The 23,710-nt window shown below is 33.0% G+C and overlaps 1 protein-coding gene across 4 annotated transcripts in view; it reads right to left on the bottom strand.

Moving 5' to 3' along the window:
- IL1RAPL1 (interleukin 1 receptor accessory protein like 1) overlaps positions 1-23,710 on the bottom strand; it is a 1,478,533-nt gene that overhangs the window by 74,995 nt on the left and 1,379,828 nt on the right. The gene's annotated exons all lie outside the window — the stretch shown is intronic.

Genomic DNA, 23,710 nt, shown 5'->3' on the forward strand with positions numbered 1-23,710 from the left:
GGCAATTGGGGTTAAGTGATTTGACCAGAGTTACACAGCTAGGAAGTGTTAAGTGTCTGAGACCAGGTCCTCTTGAGTTCAGGGCTGGTGCTCTATCCACTGCATCACCTAGCTGCCCCTCCTAAGCCATATTCTAAAATCATCTGAAAGTTGCAATCTTAAAACACCAATAAAATTAGTTTCTTGAACACAATTTGTAGCTTTAAAAAATGTCAAATATAAATATCTTTGATGCCAAGAACTCATTTATTTTTTATATTTGCTTGAAAAGTGCCTTAATTTAGTGTTTTAAAATGCTTAGTGAATTGAGTTAAATTGAATTGAATTCTCTGGACTAAAAGGTTAGAGAGAAGGTGGTATAAATCCATAGGGGAAAACTATTCTTTTAGAGGTCTGGGGAAATGTGAGGACCATGTCACACAGACTCTTTCATGGAATCAAAGACACAAGAAGATCTTTTTATCCAGGAAACTAGAATCATATAATTTTTAGAGAAATGATGCCTCAAAAATGCTCTATTACTTTTTAAAAGCACAATAAATTGTTATCCAGGAAGCAGGTCATTGATTCTCTCTTGGAAGGGATCATTAGTTGGATTTCAAGAAAGAATAAAATAGCGACTAAACAAAAAATCTTCAAAAACAACAACAAACAGAACTCTTTTCCCAACAGTGGTTGGCAAATAAAATTTCCTAAACTAATGGAGGAAAAAAAATAAACGAGAAATATTTAGATTTTTATTATACCTTCTATTTGAATAGTGTTTTATGCTTTTCAAATAACTTTGACATATATTATTAAATTTAGTAAAATAGTAATTTTGTTTAAATGATACCATGCTTGAGTAAATAATAGTTGGCTAGAATAGAGATTAAGTGAAAAAAGATCTTGTGTTGCTCAACAAATAGGTCATGGGAGGAGTATCCTTGAATTTGCAAAGAGGAATAACATATAAGAAAACAAGAAAGCAAGGAAAAGTCCGAATTATAAAGAGTGTAGGTGCCAGACAAAGAACTCTATATTTGATCTTAGGGTTATTAGGGAGCTATTGAAGTATATTGAGTGTGTGTGTGTGTGTGTATGTGTGTGTGTGTGTGTGTGTGTGTGTGTGTAGTAACATGAAAACCACTTTGAAAGATAAAGCACCTAAATTAAAAGAGAGAAAGAATTGCCAAGTAAACTAATTAGAAGATTATTGCAATACTCTAAGAGAGAGGGATGGCCTGAAATTGATGGGGAGGGAAGAGAATTTGGGAGGGAAAGGAATTTGTAAAAGAGATGGGAGGAAGAAACAAGGGATGAGTCATGAATGATAAATGAAAGAGGGGAGTTGAAGATAGCATGGAAGTTGTTATCATGTTAAGACTAAGAAAATGGTAGTGTGTTCAACTATAACGAGGAAGTTCAGAACAGGGAAAGGGTTTTGGGGGATAGGTTTGAATATGGTGATTTTGAGATGTCAATGGAAATCCAGTTTGAAATACCTAAAAGGCAGTTGATGATTTGGATTGTAGATCTGGAGATGATCTAAGGATAGATAGATAAATTTGGGAAAACTTCAGGGGAAAAGGGTGCCTCTCTTTAATATCATCAGTGTGGGACTGTGTCTTAGTATCCCTGACCTAGTTAGGGCTCTGCAGATCAAAATTCACTGAAATATTGAATATGAAACTTTACACAGGCAATGAAATATGACTCTTAATTAGCTGGTGATAACTATTTCAGGAGCTCCTTTATACCTCTGTACTTCATAACTATTATTAGTTTTCAAGAAATAGAATTTACATACCAGGTTAATACTACACACACGCACACACACACACACACACACACACACACACGCACACACACACACACACACACCCCACCACATATATCTCTTTACATATATATATGTATGTGTGTGTGTGTGTGTATATATATATATATATATATATACATATATATATACATACATCCAGCTAGCTAGCTATCCATTTTTAACTTTGTTAACAGTTCTTTGAATTGACCAAGTATATTTTTTCCCTCTGGTTTTCAGAGTAGCACATCTGCCACTTGTAAATGCCTGAGGCAATCATCTTTTTCTAGGAACCTGAAACTTGCCTCCTTCTGGATTAACCTCCAAACAATCTTCCTTTCTGTTGCATATTTTTGTTTCTTAAACCAAAGTTTTATGTTAGGTCTGTCTCAGCAGTTCTCATTAACTTCATTCCCTATTTATCTTTATGAATGCCTCAAAAATTTAATTCTTTACAAGTGGCCACCCACACTTATTTTGATAAACAACCAGCATATGGTCAAACAAAATTAACCCACTGGTTTTGTCTGCACAATCCTGTGTTGGCATAGATGTTGGCAACTCCCTGGCCATGGATAATCCTCTCCCAGTGAATTTAGCAGCTGCTCTGAATTTATTCTTTTTATACAGCCCTGCATAGGCACTGAGAAAATATGATTTATCTAGAGTTGAATAGCCAGCATGTGGTAGAAGTGGGATTTGAATTCAGACGTCCTTGATTCAGAGGCTCCCTCTCTGTCCACGGTACTACCTTGTCTCTCCAACTTTCCCACTCCTCATTGAACCTTAATGACAGATGAAGAAACTGAGGAAAACAAGATTAAATGACTTTATCAAGGCTACACAGCAGTAAATTTCTGAAGACAGATTTGAACCCTAGGCCCTACACTTATTCACACTACCACCTAACTGCTGCCCATACACCTTTTCTCAGAATAAACTCTTTTAATAACTGAAAGAAATGTTAAATTTCACTTCAATTTTGATGAGAATAAAAATATAATCTTTTTTCTTCTATACATTCAGGGATGCCTCTGAAATTTATCCATCATCTCCAGGTGAAGAACCCCTGACTAACAAAATAAATTACAGAGAATATGCTGCTTTGAACTGGTACAGGTAGATCCCTTTGCCAGTGCAAATAAAGTCCTACAACCAGTCCTTAGCCATAATAAATAACCCAATTTGCCTCGGGTACCTCATCTATAAAATGAATTAGAGAAGGAAATGGCAAATCACTTCAGTATCTTTGCCAAAAAAAAAAAATTCTATGAAAAATTACCAGCAGGATGATTTCAGAGAGGTCCGGAGAGACTTATAGAAACTGATGCTAAGTGAAGTGAACAGAATCAGGAGAACATTGAATACAGCAACAAGAAGATTATATGATGATCAATTCTGATGGGCGTGGCTCTTTTCAACAATGAGGTGATTCAGGCCAGTTCTAATAGACTTGTTACGGAAAGAGTCATGCATCTCAGTCTATGGTGACTGATTATGAATCACAGCATAATATTTTCACCCTTTTTAATAGTATTTTCACCCTTTTTGTTATTGTTTGCTTGCTTTTTGTTTTCTTTTTCATTTTTTCCTTTTTGATCTGATTTTTCTTGTATAGCATAATAAATGTGGAACTATGTTATAAAGCACATGTTTAACATATTTGGATTGCTTACTATATAGAGAAGGAGGTACGAGGAAGGGAGAGAGAAAATTTGGAATACAAGATTTTGCAGTGGTGAGTATTGAAAACAATCTTTTGATAATTTTGAAAATAAAACACTATTATTATTTTTTGAAAAAAAAAAATAAAGTTATTTAGAGTGAAGTTTCTTAAGTTCTTTGTGTCTAATTTATATGAGGTCACATAATGTGGGGACCATGAAATCATGATTTAAGATCAATAAATTTTTAACTTGTATATAACTATTTTATATACCTAGATAATCAGGATCACATAAAAATTTGCCAGGTAAAAGGGGTCTTGAGTGGAAAATAAAATTGTGTCAGAGGCAGAATCTGAACTCAAGATTTCTTGGCTTTGAAGCCAATTCACTTTCCATTATTGTATACTTCCTCTCCAACTATACTAATCATAGCCTCAAATTTTGTATTTTATAAGGGGTTATTAAAGCTCAAATCTTTGGGCTTTTAAAATCAATATAGTAGGTCATCCCAGAAACTTCTCTGCTTTTCTTCCTTAATTTATAATATCATAGCTCTACTTTTGCCTTTTGAGAAAGAGTTATGGTATAAAAGAAATATGTACACTTTGAAGAAGTAACTTTTGTGCTCTGAGAAAAGACTGATCAGGCATTAAAAATTGAAGAGAAATATCTGAGTTGACAGTGTTAGGCTAGAGCTGAGTGAAGTAATACAGTCTATCTCACACAGGGCTTCTATTCTAGCTAGAGAATATTAGAGAGAATCTATAAAAAGTACTGCATTCTCTAATTGAATGATTCCATAATGACTGGCCAATGCCATCCCTTTGGAATTATTTTTCCAAATGTTCTTCTTCTTTTTAATGCATACTAAAGGAAGACATTTATTTTAATTATCTTCAGGGAATTGCTAGATTATCAACAAAAGACAGGAAGACAACTTTAGTCTATTCAATTACTAGTTTGCTGTCTCTTGCTACATATCAGAATGTAAGCCAATGAAAATAGGGATTATAAAATAATTATTTAAAATATACTCAGTGCCTAGAAGTGACTTGTTCTTAAGCATAGTAGGTGCTTAGTTAATGCATATTATATGTTGACATATATGTTATATTATATAGTGTTCACTTTGACAAATATTCAATTTATCATATTTTCCTAATCAGTATGGCTGATGAAATATCTCAAGCATCAATGATTTACCTGGTAAAAACCACAAAGGATGATAACATGATCAGAAGATGAGATACTATTTGGAGAGTTAATATAATTTCTTAATATATTTTCATAAATAAACCTGGCAAATTAGTATTTTTCTGGGGGGTTGATAATTAACCTCTTCAACTAAGAATAAAATGAAAATGAAAAATAAAAATAGAAAATAAATTAAAATAATATTTCCATGTTATAAAAACTGTTCATGATAACATTTTTCTCACCTGCATTTCTTATCAACTTTTTCTTCTAGTTCTTTCCTCAGCATATGATCATTACTAGAGCACATAAATGCTGAGTTTTGGGATAAAGCACTAAACCAAGCATCAAAGATCAGGATTTGAAATATTCTAACACTTACTAATTGGATATAATCATTTGAACCTCAGTTTTCTAATCTATGAAATGGGGAAGATAATTCATTTTCATTATCTAGCTCCTAGGATTATTGTAATGATCTATTTAAATAGTATATATAAATCCCCTAACTCCTATTGGTCTCAACGTTACCATCTATAAAAATGTCATAACAATAACATCTATCTCAGAGGGTTGTTGTAAAGATTAAATGACACAACATATGTAAAATACTTTGCAAACTGTATCATGATATGCTATGATTATTGTTTGCAAGGTACTTTGAAATCATAATAAAAAGTACTAGTTACTATTATGGTATAACATGAAGCCTAATCACAGAAATTAAGTCATTCCATTGTTGACTATTAGTAAATGACCTTTAAATTTGTGTGTGTGTGTGTGTGTGTGTGTGTGTGTGTGTGTGTGTGTGTGTTGCTGTATTCAATGTTCTCCTGATTCTGTTCACTTCACTTAGCATCAGTTTCTATAAGTCTCTCCGGACCTCTCTGAAATCATCCTGCTGGTAATTTTTCATAGAATTTTTTTTTTTTGGCAAAGATACTGAAGTGATTTGCCATTTCCTTCTCTAATTCATTTTATAGATGAGGTACCCGAGGCAAATTGGGTTATTTATTATGGCTAAGGACTGGTTGTAGGACTTTATTTGCACTGGCAAAGGGAACTACCTGTACCAGTAGGTAAGAAGTTGACTAGATCTAGTCATTGAGATAATAAAAGCAATTAAAGTCATCTTTCAGGTTCAGTTATTTTGATTATTCTCTCTACTATATAAGGGAAAGATGGATAATTAAGAATAGAATTAATTCTTTAAAAGCAAGTAAAAGTGGAAGGGAAAGCATGTAAACAAGTCACTGAAAATATAAGTATGAAACTCAACTATGCTTTAGCATCTAAGGCCAATATGGATGAAATTGGGAGGATAAGAACAATAATTCAACAATTAATGAACTATATTAATAGGTTTTTCTAGAATCATTTTCATCATCACTGACAGCAGAATCACCTTATTTGGGATTCAATACCTTAAAAAACTAATATTCAGTATGAGTTAATGGAAATAGCATTAAAGCAGATGAAAATGGGAAAAGCATCTGGACTAGACCAAGTCCATATAAAGAAAACAGTGTTTCATTCTTTTAGTATAAAGGACCAGATAATGAGGTCTTTATCTTATAGGAATATAGATAGGCTTTTGCAAAGGATTTTCTACAATATTCTGCATCTTTACAATGAAGCAACCAAAACGTATAAAGAACATAAAATCAATCTGAATTTTTATTTTCTGATCATGAGATAACATTTGTTTAGTAGAGCAAAAGGCATCCTAAGATGATCACCTCCAAACAAACAAAAATAACATGTAAATTTTGATATGATTCCTGGAAGAACTAAAGCACATAGATAATTTTGTTCAATTTTACTTTGATTCCCAATATCAAATGAGGCTTAAAATAGATATATTTTCACTGAAGATACTTAATGTCTTTAAAATTACATGTTTTTATTAATCCTAAAGATAGCATAAACTATATATTGTCTTCCTCTCTAGGCTGCACTTCGACTTTGAACTTTCTGTCACAGAATCCTTTTCACATTGGAAAATGCACTTTCTCTCTGGACTTCACACATTAGAAATAGTCTCTTAAACAAACTGAAAAGAGTTATATGAATGTTGCTGAATGAAGTGAGCAGAATCAAGAAAACATTATACATAGTAACAACATCATATAATGATCAATTTATGATATGATAAATATGATATATTTAGCTCTACTCAGCAATGTGGTGATAAAAGACAATCCAAAATACTTATAATGGAAAATGTTAACACATCTAGAGAAAGCACTGATGGAATCCGAATGCAGATTGAAGCAAACTATTTTTACTTTCTTTGTTTTTATCATTTTTTTCCTTCTGTTTTTCTTTCACAACATGACTAATGTGGAAATATGTTTAACATGACTGAACAAATATAACCTTATTTTCTTGGGGAGGTAGGGGAAAGTAGAAAAGATAAAAATTTGGTATTCAAAATCTTACTAAAATAAATGCCGAAACTTGTCTTTCCATGTAATTGGAAAAATTAAATACTATTTACATTAGAAAAAATACTCTTTTACCATTTTACCATTCAGCTTATCTCCCTGGTTAGCTGGTTTCTCTCAGAACCTTTGTATCTTCTTTCCTTACCAGGCTATTCCTGATTCTCTGGGCTTTCTCTACTCTGCCCCCATCCCAGGGACCTTTGTCATTCCTCCATCTTTTTCATGTTCCTTTCCTGTGTCATCATCCCCCTATTAGAACATAAGTTCCCTGAGAGCAGGAACCATCTTTCTTGCTGCATACAAACAACACAGACAAATTTATTCCCAGTACTTAGCATAATGTCTGTTTAATAATGCTTATTGACTTGGGTTCATATTTTAGCTTTACAGTGGTGCTCAATAAATGATTGATAATAAATGATCAAATATTATCCAAAATTAATAGAATATTATCCTAATAACACCATAAAAAGAATTATGAAAAAATGCTATATTTTTCTTTTATACTTTTGGGATGACAAGATTGCACTTTGTTCTAAGTTATTTTTTGGGGTCTTCCTACCTTCGAAAACAGGTAGGACTAGAGAGACTCCCTTCTGTGTTTCCAATTCAAATGCATCTGCCAACCAATTAACACCTTGAATGATGGATTAATGAGCTATTAATTGGTTGGCAGATGCATATGTACCAGAAACACAGAAGGGAATCCCTCTGGCTATGCCTATTCATGAAAAGCAAGAAGTTTTATCAAGATGGTAAGAAGTTGCATTTGGAAAAAAAAAAAAAAAAAAGTCAGTATCCAGGGAGTGAAATCAATGCTGTTAGCTGCTATGAGAATTTTGGAATTGAGACTTATCTCCCCAAATATTTTCTTTCTTCATTTTTAATTATAAATGATGAGATTGTCTTTAAAAAATGTTATCTTATTTTCATACAATTAAAATTATACATTCTGAGATAATTTTGATGAAAAAATAAATATAACAGGAATTTTGTATATTTATATTTGCATATATATTTGTATATCTAGATCTATATCTTATTTTCCCCATTAGACTGCACTCTGTGAGGGCAGAAACTCTGCATTCCACTTTTGTATAAGAAAACATATGAAGGAATTGTTAGCAATCAGGTCCCTAAAGTGCCTGTATCCTTGCCTTGCCCCACATCAGGGCAAACAGTTTTGTTGAATAAATACTAAATATAGGCAAAAATAAGGAACTGACCATTACTAGCTTTCCTCTTCATTAATTGTGAATAGGGAATTGAAAGAGTTAGGGACAGTAGAAGGGGAAATGTAGGAAAAAAAAAAGAGAAAGGAGCAATGAGCATGGTTCTTTTCTGTTAGAATGAAGGGGTAGTGTGAGTGGAAAGGCATTCCAGCAAGAGGAAATAAAACTAAACGAGGGAAAAGCATTGTATTTTTGTAAACTTTCTAGCATGCAGTAAAAACAAAACAAAACAAAACAAAAAAACATAAATGTGATTCCCCCCCCCCTTTTTTTTTTTTTTTTGCCTCAACCAAAACAGGTTAGCCATGTGGGGTTGAGCTACTTTGTGGATTAAGCTGCCTTCACTGATATTCTATTTTTCTATTTTCAATTTCAGTGACATTCACAAAAGCTAACTGATAAAGCAATGGTGTATTTGAACAGAAGATTTCTAGAACTAAAATCCTAGAAGCCAAATCTAAGTAATTATATTCACCTTCATTTTAGTAGAATAAAATCCGATATTCCATTTTTGGCACAAAAAAAGCATTTATCCTTTGCCCAGTTCCAAATGACTGTGAAAACATTGGTGATAAACATTCCCAATCATGCTTGTCTATCAGACTGCCACCCAATATCCCAACTTAATTGTATGTCCATGTGGAGAGGCAGGAGATAATGGGAAACAGTATTTAATGATGGCATTTCACTACAAGCAAACCCTCTGAGGTGTTATCAGTAGCTACTCAGAATTAATGTAAAATTCCTACTTCACCCTTGCGTGCAGTTAAGAGTCTTTTATAATAAACGATATCAATACTACATTCTTTCTTTGTACTCAGCTTTTTCTTTTCTTTCTTTTTTTTTTTTTAACCATTCCCTCCTATGGAAGCTGCAAGGATAATTAACTGACCAAGACTTTCTCATAAAAGGAATAGCTAATTTTTTTTGCCTAAAGGCTTTTAATTTGAGCTGAGATTATTTTTTCCCAGTACTATATAATAGGCTTTCCTTTATTCTGTGTGAACAAGAGACCTTTTCTTAAAATCATTACCTATCAATCATTATGATCAACAACCTTGTTTATATACTCTGTTAGTCCAGGCTTAGACTATAACTGTATTTGGTAAAATAGTTGATTCTATTAAATAAGTTTTTGAAGTAACTGATACCATCTACAGTAGATAATTCTAGTGATGTCTCTTTCATTGTTCAAAATGAATTTCACATGAAGTTCATATCATTTCTTAACTTAATTAAAGCCAAGGTTCTAATTAAACAATCAATTTTCATAGGAATGATAGTATTTTAGAGCTGGAAGGGACCTTAGCAATCATGTAATCCAACCCCTTTGTTTTAATAAAGGGAAAATTGACTTATGAAGTGAATTGCTTGCCTAAGGTTATACAGTTAATAAGTAGCAGAGCTGGGAATAAGAGCTTTATTTCTGGCACTAAGTCTACTTCTTTGTCTACCTGTTGACTGAGGTAGCTAGTGGAATAATGCTGGGCCTGGAGTCAGGATAATCTGGCTTCAGTCCCTTAATAGCTGTGTGACCCTGGCCAAGTCAAATAATCAGTTTGGCTCAGTTTCTTCAAATGTAAAATAGGAGTAATAATAGCATTTAATTGGAGGGGTTGTAAGAATCAAATGTAGTAGTATTTTATTTATTTATTCACTCATTTATTTGTATGGTTTGTTTGCAAGGTAATTAGAGTAAACTGACTTGCTCAGGATCACATAGCCAGTAAGTCAGTCTAAGGCCACATTTGAACTCGGATCTTGTTGATTCAAGGACCAATGCTCCATCCACTGTCCCATTCACCTGCCCCAGGATGATATTTATTTTAAAAAGTTCTTAGCACATGTGCCTAGCACATAGTAGGTGCTATTTCTTTTCCTTCACCTTATCTCCACAGCAGATTTTCTAGGTAACCAATTATATTTAGCAATATTCTTATTTGGACCAAACCCGTTATAATATTGTGGCAAATGCTGTTTACACTTCTTTTTTTTTTTCCCCTGAGGCTGGGGTTAAGTGACTTGCCCAGGGTCACACAGCTAGGAAGTGTTAAGTGTCTGAGACCAGATTTGAACTGGGGTCCTCCTGAATTCAAGGCTGGTGCTCTATCCACTTCGACACCTAGCTAACCCTGCACTTCATTTCAAAGAGGAACAATGACATCACGATGTCTTGACTCATGTGTAAATTGGATTTAAGTGAGACAGAGTCATACCAAGTTATCAGCCTCATTCTCTCTTCCAGAGTCAACAAAGTGCAAGACAAAAGTCAGGATGACTGGTGATTCTGGGATGCAGGGAAAGACCTTAGCCTCTTGAATGTCTGACTACCTCTGGAAGCTCCACAGCTTTTGCTTTAACTGCTTTCCTGCTCATTGAAACATCTTTTTCTCATCCATCCATTCTGCTGGGTGGAAGTCTTCACATACTTGGTGTAGACTTGCCTTTAACTCACCAATGGGTATGAGACCTGTCAGTTACCCTCACCTTGGAACATTTGCTTAGATGGTTCTGACCAAGTTTGAGCCATTGTCCATTCTATTTCTTGGAGTGAGAGATGAGAGTGGGTGAAGGTGGACACTCAGGGTGAATAAGCATCCCTTAAAAAGGACTTGGAATTCTTTTATGAGGAATGAAAGTTTTCCATCTCAGCTTTAAATATAAAATTCAAAAAATAAGTAAACCTGGGCATCATAAAAAGTACAAATTTAGAAAATATCTACTGACAGAATATCCTTCTCAATAACAAGTTTGGTTGGAATGAAATGGGCCTTGACTCTGAAGTAAAGGGAAGGACATTAAGGTTAGAGAGGGGAGATTGGGACAATGATGTTAAATTCTGTCCTGAGAATCTGTATATTCTGAGATCTAACATTACATTAATGGCATGAAACTAGAATTAAAAATACCTAATATAACAGATGATAAAAGTTTGAACTTTTAAACTTGATGTTTTACTTTTATTTTTAGTTTTATAGTCTTAGTAATGGTCGCATTATATGTTGTATAATAACATAAATAACATCTGTATTCTACAATTGTTTATAGGTTTCTAGTATTTCTTAGGTATACCTTATATCACTGGGGAAATGTATTTTTATCTTATTTTTTAAATTTTTATTTATTTTTAGCTTTTCAGTGACCACTATAGGACTAAACACATAATAATAGGTCAGCAAATATTTATAGAATTGAATTATTTATGGCAGCATCATAATCATTATTTTTAAATGACCTAAAAGAAATATTTGAGAACTATTATTTAGGACTCCCCCTTACGCTAAATAGTCAGAATTCCATGATCAGGTAAATCTACTGTTTTCTTTTAATATCTCTGGCATTATGTATCCCACAACCTTCCTGGAGTGGACATTACAGAAGCTAGATTTAGAGCTGTAAGAGATCTTAAAAATCATCCTAAGGACTGTCAGCTGAGCAAACTGAAACAGAAAATTTAAGTGATCTGATCAAGGTCACATATGTATCAAGCAGAACAAAAATGTTCTAAAAATTTAAACTGAAAGCCAGAGGTTAAAGATAGTGATTTTGTTGCTAGTAGATCACTTCTAACATAGAGTAAAATTAATAAGTTTGGTTCAAGGCTTTTTATTTATTGATTCATATTAAGAGCAATGTAATATTAATTAAAATATTAGCTTTATTTTTTATCTTAAGTTGTCAACTTAAGCTATTTGCCTAGTTTGGAAATGCCCATCTAATTGGTAATTGAAATTGGAAAGAAGATATAATTTATTTATTGCTAAAGTTTTATTACTTTTTCTTTTTCCACCTTTCATTGATAAAAGTTTGCAAGTGCTTTTCTATCCATGTTATATTAACCTCTTAATATGCAAAATTTCATTCTGAAGAATAATGCAGTAAAACAATTATGGTCCTAAATTTGATTACTGTGAACTTAGTCATCAATCCTTTGGCACAAGAAGAAAGAGCTTTTCAAAAATGTATAATAAAGAAATTTTAAAATAAGCAATATTTGTACAATAATTGATCATCTCTAAGATAGAAAATATGAAGCTCTGCACTCAGTTTGGGAATATCTATTATGAATGTTACACCAGACATGAATCAGCATTTTGTATGATAATGAATTCCCTTTCCCAGCTCATAAGAGGGAGTTACCAAAGTGAATAGCAAAAAAAAATATATTTAATTCAAATTTCCATCTCTATGGGTGAAATTGAAGTTAATTTCCCCCACTATAAAATGGATAGAACTTTCCTCTTCATAACATTGGAGATTTAGAGGTAGAAAACAATTCAGAAATTATTTAATTTTCCTTCCTTATTTTAAAGGTGAGATGAAGGTGCAGAAAGATTATACTGTAACAAGACATGGATCTATTGCTGGGACCATGGAGGTTAGGTCAATTGTCGTCTTCCTCTAAAGAAAGCTTACTTTTGAAACCATCAGTCAATGCACACTCATTTCAGTCCTGGGGAAACTCATCCTCTAAATTAAAGGATTTTCTCTATCTCCTGCCATTATTGACTCTGGTTATAGTGCATTTCATGGTACATATGTGGAGTGCCACATGTGCTACTCTTGTAGCTGGGCCCAATCTAGTCATGCATTTGCCCTGGCAAATTATTTCTTTTATACAAGGATTTTTTTTGGGTTACATACTCTGAATCAAGATTGAAATACTGGGCATTTTGAGAGTAAGCATCAATCCCTTCATCCCCAGGTGGCAGCAGAGGAGGGGATATCAAAAGAATTCATCATGGAGATAGAAAGAGCACTTACTTCATTAAGAGAATCTTAATAGGAATGATTTTGCCTTTCATACTTTCTCCATTTACTTCATTTATAGTATGCTAATTGGAATTTTCTTTGGGACTTCCAATATAGGGTAGGAAAGGGCTTTGGAAGAAATCATAACTGACTGCATATGGCCAACAGAGAAGGGAGCTCCTCTAGGTGAGCTAAACCTGGATGCTTTATGTTTATTTGGCTGAGCACAGATGAATGAGCAGTAATCCTAATGGATATTTCTAATCTTGGGAACAAGCACATGGAATTGAGATGTTCTGAAGCTATTGGATTCTTCAGTCAGAATAAAGCAAAAAATAAAGTTAAATGACAATTCTTCCCTTTTATAAACATCTCATATTTTGATATGTTAAGTATAAACCAATTGAGATAGTAAGATAGTAGTTATACATTTTTGCTTCACATTTAAGTCTTTGTCAGTGTTTTCTTGTGAGTGTTTTGCACTCTAAACCATTTTTATGGTAGAAGCAATAATATTTATTACTTTTCTACTCTACTATTAACTTCCTACTCGTCTTGGAGAAACTATAGGCACAATCCAAGTTTAAGCCATGAATAACAATCCTACGAATCTGTAAAGAAATATTTAAAAATTGTTAAAATAAAGTTTTAGAAAAAGAGTCTTATTCCTTTCTCTTTTGGAAGCAAGCTTGCAAAGTACTGAATCCCATCTGCATACATGAGGTCACAGGTAAGAGCTCCTTTTGAAGAAAAAAAGTACTCTAGTCCAGTTGGAGCCAGAAGTTGCCCTCTGCATCGTGTAAAGCTGTATCAGAATTCAGACTCAATTACTTTGGACCCAAATCCTTCACTTTCTGCTATACCACAATTTCTTTCTAACATTATTACTGTAAAGACATTATTATTTGTTGTGATATGGGAGCCACCTGCCAGTGGCTGCTGGAGGTCTAACTCAGCCCTGTAGAATGGATCTCTTCATGTGAGAGGATGATGAAGATGATGAAGATGATGATTATGATGATGATACAAGGCTACTGAGAAGCAGTTGCTGTTCTCTGACCTCTCTCCTCTTCCCTCCAATTTATTTCATTCCCAATCCACAAGGAACACCTTGCTTTGCAACTCCTTCAAGTGTTGTGATTCACAGCTGTGAAGGCTCTTGCAGAATTGACCTGTATAAAGGGCTGAAACTCTTAAAAGGAATGCTTGAATCAGACTGCGGAGCACTTAAGGCTAATTACCTATTGGACAATAACTCTATTAACATATGTTTGGAATTTCTCTTCTCACAGTTGATGCTAGCTCAATGCTTGGTGTTAAGAGAATTGTAGGTAAGGATAAGGGTGTGGAGTAAGAGAGGCAGAGAACTTCACCAGAAAGAGAAGGAGAAAAGTGTGGAGATTCTGGACTCTAGAATCAAGGAAGGATCCTTGACAAAACTCCTGGCAGTTTTGTCCATCTTCTTCACTTCTCCATCTAAAGACCAAAGACTTTTGCTTATTCTGACTCTGGATGATTCTGAGACCTCCAGGGAGCCAGTTCGGACTTGACAGACCTGCCCCTTTACTTAGGCATGATCTTTAACAATTATGAATTACATATTTCTGAAATTAAATTGGTAGATCAAAATACCTGATTAAATAAGACTAGTGATTGGGATGGGAATTTATTATCCAAAAACTTAATCGATCAATCAACAAGCATTTATCAAGAACATACTATATAGTTAGCATTGCACTACTCTCTGAAACTACAGATACAAGAAAAAGATAATAATAAATAATTGAATCCCAAGGCCAGACTTTGCTTTAGATTCTGTTTCTCCGAAGGAGTAGGCCATATTTCCCTTGAAGCAGTGCAATTATTATTCTATAAGCCTAGATTTGGGAGAGTTATGACTATGGCAATAGGATCTGGTGTTAGGTTTTGGTGAGATGGTGAAAAAGGAAGAGTTGAGATAAAAGGGGAATTAAGTGACATGCATTTGAGGCTGGCAATCAGAGAAAGAACAGCTCACCTTTGGTCAGAAGCAAAGGGGCAGGCATGAATGACAATTCCAGGTATACTAAAGCAGCAGCTTTCCAGACCAAATTTTCTACTATCTCCACTCTCCAGAGTTTATTCATTCCTCCTTTCCCAAGTCTGATCCAGGCCTCTAGACTGTTCTGTGTGAAAATAATTAGCCAAAGTATGGTGCTACAGCTTAAACACTTACCAGCACTAGGACTAAGCATTAAGGATAAAGACAAAAACTGTGTACTTCTCTACAAACAGCATCCATTTTAATAGAGGAATAGAATATAAGTATAACACATATAGATTATGAGTGGAAGTTAATCACAGATAAGGTATTTGGGAAAAGGAAAGGGAAATCCTCCTATAGATTTGGCCCATCTTCAGGCTGATGAAACATATTAGTAAAATGAGTGAGAAATGGGAGAGGTTATAGACCTTTTCTCTCTCCCTCTCCACACCTTCCTTCCTTCTCTTCCTCTCCCTCCCTGTCTCTTTTCCCCATTCCTCTATCTTCTTCCCTCCCTTCCTCCCTCCCTTCCTCCCTCCTTTCTTTCTTTCTTTCTTTCTTTCTTTCTTTCTTTCTTTCTTTCTTTCTTTCTTTCTTTCTTTCTTTCTTTCTTTCTTTCTTTCTTTCTTTCTTTCTTTCTTTCTTTCTTTCTTTTTCTTTCTTTCTTTCTTTCTTTCTTTCTTTCTTTCTTTCTTTCTTTCTTTCTTTCTTTCTTTCTTTCTTTCTTTCTTTCTTTCTTTCTTTCTTTCTTTCTTTTCTTTCTCTTTCTTTCTTTCTCTTTCTTTCTTTCTTTCTTTCTTTCTTTCTTTCTTTCTTTCTTTCTTTCTTTCTTTCTTTCTTTCTTTCTCTTTCTTTCTTTCTTCCTTCCTTCCTTCCTTTCTTTTTTTCTTTCTTCCTTTCTTTTTCTTCCTTCCTTTCTTCCTTCCTTTCTTCCTTCCTTCCTTCCTTCCTTCCTTCCTTCCTTCCTTCCTTCCTTCCTTCCTTCCTTCCTTCCTTCCTTCCTTCCTTCCTTCCTTCCTTCCTTCCTTCCTTCCTTTCTTTCTTTCTTTCTTTCTTTCTTTCTTTCTTTCTTTCTTTCTTTCTTTCTTTCTTTCTTTCTTTCTCTCTCTCTCTCTCTTTTTCTCTGTCTCTCTTACTCCTTCCTCTCTTTTTCTCTCTTCCTCTCTCTTCTTACACACACACACACACACACACACACACACACACCATGTTTATTTTTGTCATATCCCCTCAAGGAAAAAATAACACTTGGGGACTTTAGAACCTTTTTTCCTTATGTTAATTTATAAATTTCTATATCTCACCAAGTTTATCTGAATAAAGACTGAACGTTCAAAGGTAATGAAGAGCAGAAAACATGACTAGATCCATAAGGAGGTTTTTGATTGTACAATGTTAATTGCACTTCCACAGTTCAACCTTGTACAGCAATTACTGATATAAAGGACAGACTTCAGAACTTTCTCAATTGCAGGTGAGGCTCAGGGCAGTAAACCATATTGCTGTATGAAGAATTCTCTAGATTCCTATTATAAATTCAAAAGTGATCATAATATGCTACTAATAACCATATCTTCCATGGAAGAACTGAGGCTCCCAAGACTCTCTCGGTCTAGACTGGGGTATACAGAGAAGATATAACTTTATATGATATAGAATAGGTGAATTGTGGAATCTTTAGGATTTCTCTGGAGTAAACATATAGGACAGAAGAGGAAAGAGGAGTTGCAAGGAAATCTTGAAATAGACAAGAACAGAAAAAAAAAAAACCCAGAGAAAGTTCAGTACAATGATTTTATGCCTTTATAATGATCAAATTTATTTCTCTCTCTCTGTTTAAAAACGTAATAAAATTTTTCTCTTGGGTTTGGACTTTATGTGTCAAGTTTCAGCCTGCAGCTAATTTTTATGGCTGAATTGCAAACCCCTGAAAGCAGCATTTAGTAGGAAAATGCTGACAGCTCCATACTTGAGCAGGGCTAATGATAAGAACATGAACATAAGGCTGTGCTTGGTAGCCAATGAATTTCCTTATCCTAATAGGATGAACATTATAAAACAGTGAATATAATCAGTTTCATTAGGACAGGGAGACAAGGAACAGGAATGTTACATTTCGGGTTCAGCACATGGCACTGCTACTAAGCACACATGTTTAGAAGTATTTAGATGAAGAAATGATGACAAGCGAAAAAGATAAATAGTTCGGAGAAATGACTGTGTGAACCAGCCCTACTGAAAATTCTGTCTAACTCACCTTTCTCCCTTCTAAAAATTGCTAGTCTTCTGCATTGTTAAAAAAAAATTCAATGTAGACTGTATTGGAGTACTGTGAAAGGTTTGCTGACATGAGTTTATTTCCTTTTTCCCTTCCATCTCCAATTCCTATTGCTCAAAGCTACTGCAGTTGGCAGAATTACTTTAAAAAAAAATATGGTCCTTCAGAATGTCAGAAGCAATGCAGTCAAACTCACCTATATATATAGCACATATACTTCTTTAGAATTTAAGTTCCATGAGGGCAGAAATTGATTCATTTTTATCTTAGTAATTATCTCTTTGCCAAGAACAGAGGCTAATAAAAAGAAGAACTTAACTAATTTTTGATGAATGATTCTCTATTTTATGTCAGTGGTTGTAAAGTGACATAATAGAGCCCAAGCAGTTTTAGGGAAATATAGAGTTAGAATCCATAAGATGGGAATAATAGCAAAAAAGGAATGAGATTTCTTTTCTTCATCACCTATTGCCCTTGATAGATGAGAGGTTAGTGGGGTTATAAAATCAGGGTATTTCATTCTGCTTTGAGAACAAATGACCAACTGAAGCCTCCTTCTTTTCTCAGATCAGCAAGTAGAAGGGAAGGGGAGAAGTACTGAAGGACCCTGTATCTTAAGGCAATATTCTGAATAATTGATATATATTATCATTATTGATATTAATAATAATTAATACAACATTATCCCTTGTACTCCCTTCTGTTCCGAATTTTCCCCTACTTCCCTCCACCCCTTCCCCTAGATGGCAGGCATTCCCATACATATTATAAATCTTATAGAATATCCTAGGTACAATATATATGTGCAGAACCAAATTCTGTTGTTGTTGCAAAGGAAGAATTGAATTTGGAAGGTAAAAAATAACCTGGGAAGAAAAACAAAAAAATGCTAACAGTTTACACTCATTTCCCAATGTTCCTTTTCTGGGTGTAGCTGATTTTGTCCATCAAATTTCCCAATTTGTTACTTCCCTTCTAATCTTGTTTGTATTAGTTTTGTTTGTGCAAAAGCTTTTTAATTTGATGTAATCAAAATTTTCTATTTTGTGATCAACAATGATCTCTAGTTCTCCTTTAGACACAAACTCCTTCCTCCTCCACAAGTCCGAGAGGTAAACCATCCCATGTTCCTCTAATTTATTTATGATTTCATTCTTTATGCCTAAATCTTGGACCCATTTTGATCTTATCTTAGTATGTGGTGTTAAATGTGGGTCCATGCCTAATTTCTGCCATACTAATTTCCAATTTTCCCAGCAGTTTTTGTCAAATAATGAATTCTTGTCCCAGAAGTTGGGATCTTTGAGTTTGTCAAACACTAGATTGCTATTTTTATTCACTATCTTGTCCTGTGAACCTAACCTATTCCACTGATCAACTAGTCTATTTCTTAGCCAATACCAATGGTTTTGGTGACTGCTGCTTTATAATATAGTTCTAGATCAGGTACAGCTAGGACACCTTCATTTGATTTTTTTGAAAAACTTTTCTTATGATTATTTTAGTCAAGCATTTTTGAGTGCATAGAACATGAGATATTGGGAGTTTTTTTTTTTTTTTTTTTTTTTGTGTGTGTGTGTATATATGTTTACATCTTGTGGGTTTTTTTTTAAATTTTACCAGATATTCAGAAAATCAGTGTCACTAGTTACAAGTGATGGTTGGTATACTACTTCTATAAAGACATTTTTTGGTAACAAGTATGACCAAAAAAAAAAAAAAAAAAAAGGAAGTACATTGCTTACCCAGCAAGACTAAATTTTCATAAAATTCACTGTTTCTTTAGCCAGATTCCTAGCCTTTGATTTCCTAGCCAATTTTGACACTTACTCTCTTTGAATTTGGAGAATTAACTAACTCTTGTAGGTCATGATTTTCTTTCCTTAAACAGTTTTATTAACATTTTATTTTACATAATAAACATTTCCAGATTACTTCCATGATCCAAGAGATTTCTTGTAAAAAAGTAAAACAATTAAATAAAACTAACAAAATGGGGCAGAGCAGAGTTTGAGCATCTATGTAGTACCTACTATGTGCCAGGAAGTTTTACAAATGTCTTTTCATTTGAATTTCACAATATCCTTGAAAAGGAGGTGCTGTTATTATCCCCATTTTATAATTCAAGAAACTGAAATGAGCAGTGATTGAATGACTTGCCCAGTGTCATACAGCTAATAAATTTCTGAGGCCAAGTAATTTTATATCTTCCTAACTCCAGACCTAGTTCTAACCACTACTCCATCTACCTGCCAATACAGTGACTTCACCTGAGAGTGATCACAACATTCCAAATCACTTTCTATTCCTATCTCTTTAATAAAAGGGAAAAGAAAAACAAATTATTTGTACCAAATATGCAATGTTTCTAAAATAGATGATTAAAATAGATGATCTTACAGATCCCTGCCAATTCTCTATTTATGAATAAATGACCCCTGAATAAATTGATCAAGAGAAAGTAAACAAAATTTAGGAATATAGTATAAATATAGATAAGTGATTTTAACTTGATGTCCCTGAATTTGCTTTAGAAATCTGATTAATGCTATATCAATATGATTATTTTCCTTTGTAATCTCATCTATTTTATTTTAAGCATTTTAGATATTCTGAGGAATCTATTGACTCCAGCAAGTCTTTAAAGTTGTCCATGATACAAAAAGTTTGAACTTCTTATAAAAATGCATGACTTAATAGATCGCTTGTCATTGATACTAAGATTCTAAGAGAATGAAAGAACTTTAAAAGAAAATCTTTGACCAAACATTCCCAAAAACTAAACAAAAAAGGAAAGGCATGGAGAAATTATAATCATGAATACTACTAGTATTAATAGCTTGTGTGGTACCTGGTAAAATGAACATTTTTTGCTATTCTATTAATGTTATTTTCAATTATGTTTAGATAAGAGATTTTTCAACTATGGATTATGTAGTTCTCTTGATGAAAAGAAACATGAAAGAATAAAATGCTGATAGAAAGCTGTGATTTTTGTAAAATACTACAAAATGAAATTTTTTATTGAAAAATGTCATTTTTTTCCTCCTTATGAAGCTTAACTTTTATTTGCTGATAAACAAGAAAAAGCAGCACCCCAGATGATTATAAGCTATTTTAACATATTAGGTGCCTTTTATCAAATCAATCTACTCATTTTGATGAATAAGATATTTGTTAAATAAAAGATTTATTAAGCAATTATTTTTTGATAAATGAAGAGTTTATAATAGATGATCTTCAAGAAAATGTTTACTAAAAGTCAAATATTTCATGATAATATCTAGAGAAGGGAAAATATTTTGGGTTCCTGGATAAGAAGTAGAAATGAAATTCTTTTATTAGTGTTTGAATGCCATTTGCCAATGATTCCTCTGAATAGTAGGAAGCATGTATGAAGTAAATAATCATTCTCTCATTTGAACACAGTTTTAGAATTCTTCTTCAATGTTGGTGAATTAGTGACTGACATTTTCATTCTCATTTGCTTTCTAACCCATTTTTAGAATGTCTGCTAATGGTCCAAAACAAAAATTAATAGCCCCTTTGAATACAACAGAAAAACATAAATAATGATAGTGTAGATAGAGAAAACTAGTTGTTCTGGTTTAATCGGAAATATGATATTCTAGCTGCTGAAATATCTTCTAAAGTGGCAATTGGGAGCATCACCTCATTTTGGAGTTGTTACATAGAGCTGGTTGTTTTGTGCTTTAAAAATGGGGTAGATGTGTAATTATCTGATGATGATTTTTATACTAGGGTCTCGCCAAACAATTAAACAATCCATCTTTGAACAAGAAATACAGAGATTTATTTTTTTTAATTTGTTGAAGCCTATGCAATTATCCTTATTTATTTATTATTATCTACATAGCTACTTGAAAATTTTTGAAAATTTAAATTTTATTGGAAGGCATTTCTATCAGAGAATGAAAATAGGGCTCAAAATATTTAACTATAAGATAGCAAAGCTTGATTCTACTGTTATACTCTCTTTGTTGGGTTTTCATGACCTTGCTGCCTTCTCATTCTCTTCCTATTTATAACACAATATATATTGCTTCTCTTTTTCACTCTTCTTGGAGAAAATCATTGATATTAATGTTGATAGAACATTGACATTGGATTCAGCAAAACCTGCATTCACATCTAACCTCAGATACTAGTCATGTGACCTTGTCACTTAACGTCTATCTCATTTTTGTTACTATAAAATGAGGATAATGATAGCATCTATCTCACAGGATTGTTGTAAGCATCAAACAATAATGTTTGTAAAAAAATGCTTGTCATATAATAGGTATTTATTCTTTTTTTGATGGATTATTAACTATGTCTTATTACCTAATTGGAATATTCTCATCCTTCTTTTTTTGTGATTTCATCAACTCTCAGTTATTTGCTTTATGAAAGGAGCTTCTATATTTATTTATGCAGTCATTCTCTCTCCTGACATATGGTCCTATATCACTTGAATTCTATTGGACATCTCTAGTTACATGTTCCAAGGATATCTCAAATATATTCTAAAGAGAACTCATTATCTTTCCTTTAGCTTCCCCATTTCTATCTCAATTCTCCATATCTAATTAGGGCATTGTCATCCTTCCAGTCACTCACTTTATAACCTTTCAATCATCTTTGACTCTTGCCTCTTTTTCAAACATCATATTTTTATTTATATTTTCACTTTTACCTTTATAAATGTCACACATAACTGATAAGGCATATGAAACGTGATAAGACTTGAGGATTGGAAATATAGTTTGAAAACTCTCCACATATTGGTAGCTTTTGATGCCATAAGAATGGGTAAACAGATTCAAACAATAAAAACATTATTTTAGTGATTGACACAATTTATTGACATAAGTGTTCCCCTAAGACAAATATACAAAATTATATGTTATTTAATTCTATGATTTTGTATATTGTATTCATGTAGTGACAAATTCATCTTACATTAGACTTATGAAAAATATCAATTTGTCAGATGACCCAAGCATATTCCAATAAACCTTCCTTTGAATGATTCTTAAGCATATCGAAAACATTTTGATAATCTAGCAATCTTAGTAAATTCAATTTTCTTATTTCAAAATAGAATTTAATTTATATCTTCATTTTACTTTACTTATTTTCCTTCTTAATCCTCTCCTTCTTCCTCACGTTGAGGCATCATCTCCAAAACAAAGAATACTTTTTAAAAGAAGAAAATTTCCTTAGAAAAACTAGTAAATGCATTGAAAAGATATTATGTAAGATCCAATATCCCAAAGTCATGGGGCCATATTCCACAAAGGAATTGGGTGAAATGTCTTCCCTAGATGTTTTTGGAGCCAAGTTTGTTCTTAATGATTTCAGAACATTCAGTTTTGATTGTTTCTTCATTATTTTATTTCCATTTGCATTTTATGTATCTATTGTGTAAATAGATGTGTTTTTGTTGTTGTTGTTGTAATTCTGCTTGCTTCAATTTGCACCACTTTGTATGGCTTCTGATCTTAGTTTGTATACATCAGAGAATGTGTATTTCTATAGTAAGGCAATATTCCAATGCATTTATATACCATAATTTGTGTAGTCAAGGAATTATTTTCCTATATGCTTCAATGAAGAGACAAAGCAAGAATTATCTTAGTATTCGCTTTCTTTTTGAAACTACATTCTTATCTCTGATCATCTAAACTTCCAGTAGGATCCATTCTGTCATTTCTCAATAAATAAGCAAAGGAAATAAGCAAACAGTACCTATAATCTTTATTTTTTCTTCTTCCCTTTTACACAGTTATGGCTTCACTTTCCTTGCTAAATATCTTTCAGGCATAAATTTCTTCCCTGATAGTAATTTGTTCCAATCTACTATCCAGGTTTGGGGATAGTGTGACTGATATTTATAAACTTTTTTTTTTCTTCCTGAAAAGGTATATCATTTTCTCCTTTAATAATTTGGAAACAGCGAAGGATGAAACATGGATAATATAACTATATACTTATATTTTAGCCATTAAAAATAAAAAATCATATAGTGAATATGCATTTCCATCTTGAAATTGAATTTTAGTTCATTATTGTCACTTAGCATGAAAGTTACAGTCACTGAATTGCAGAGCAAGAATAGACTCTAGAGAAGGGATTATTACTTTTTTCTTATATCATGGACCCCTTTATCTGTCTAGTGAAATATATTGATTCCTTATCAAGGTAATAATGATCAGTATATAAAATACATTAGATCACTATGTATTGAAAACATTTCAATGTTGTTGAACATGTTCAATGATGTTGAAATCATTATCAAAACACATTCTTAAAA

The sequence above is a fragment of the Sminthopsis crassicaudata genome, chromosome 3 (assembly GCF_048593235.1).
Source record: "Sminthopsis crassicaudata isolate SCR6 chromosome 3, ASM4859323v1, whole genome shotgun sequence".
Taxonomy (NCBI): Eukaryota; Metazoa; Chordata; class Mammalia; order Dasyuromorphia; family Dasyuridae; genus Sminthopsis; species Sminthopsis crassicaudata.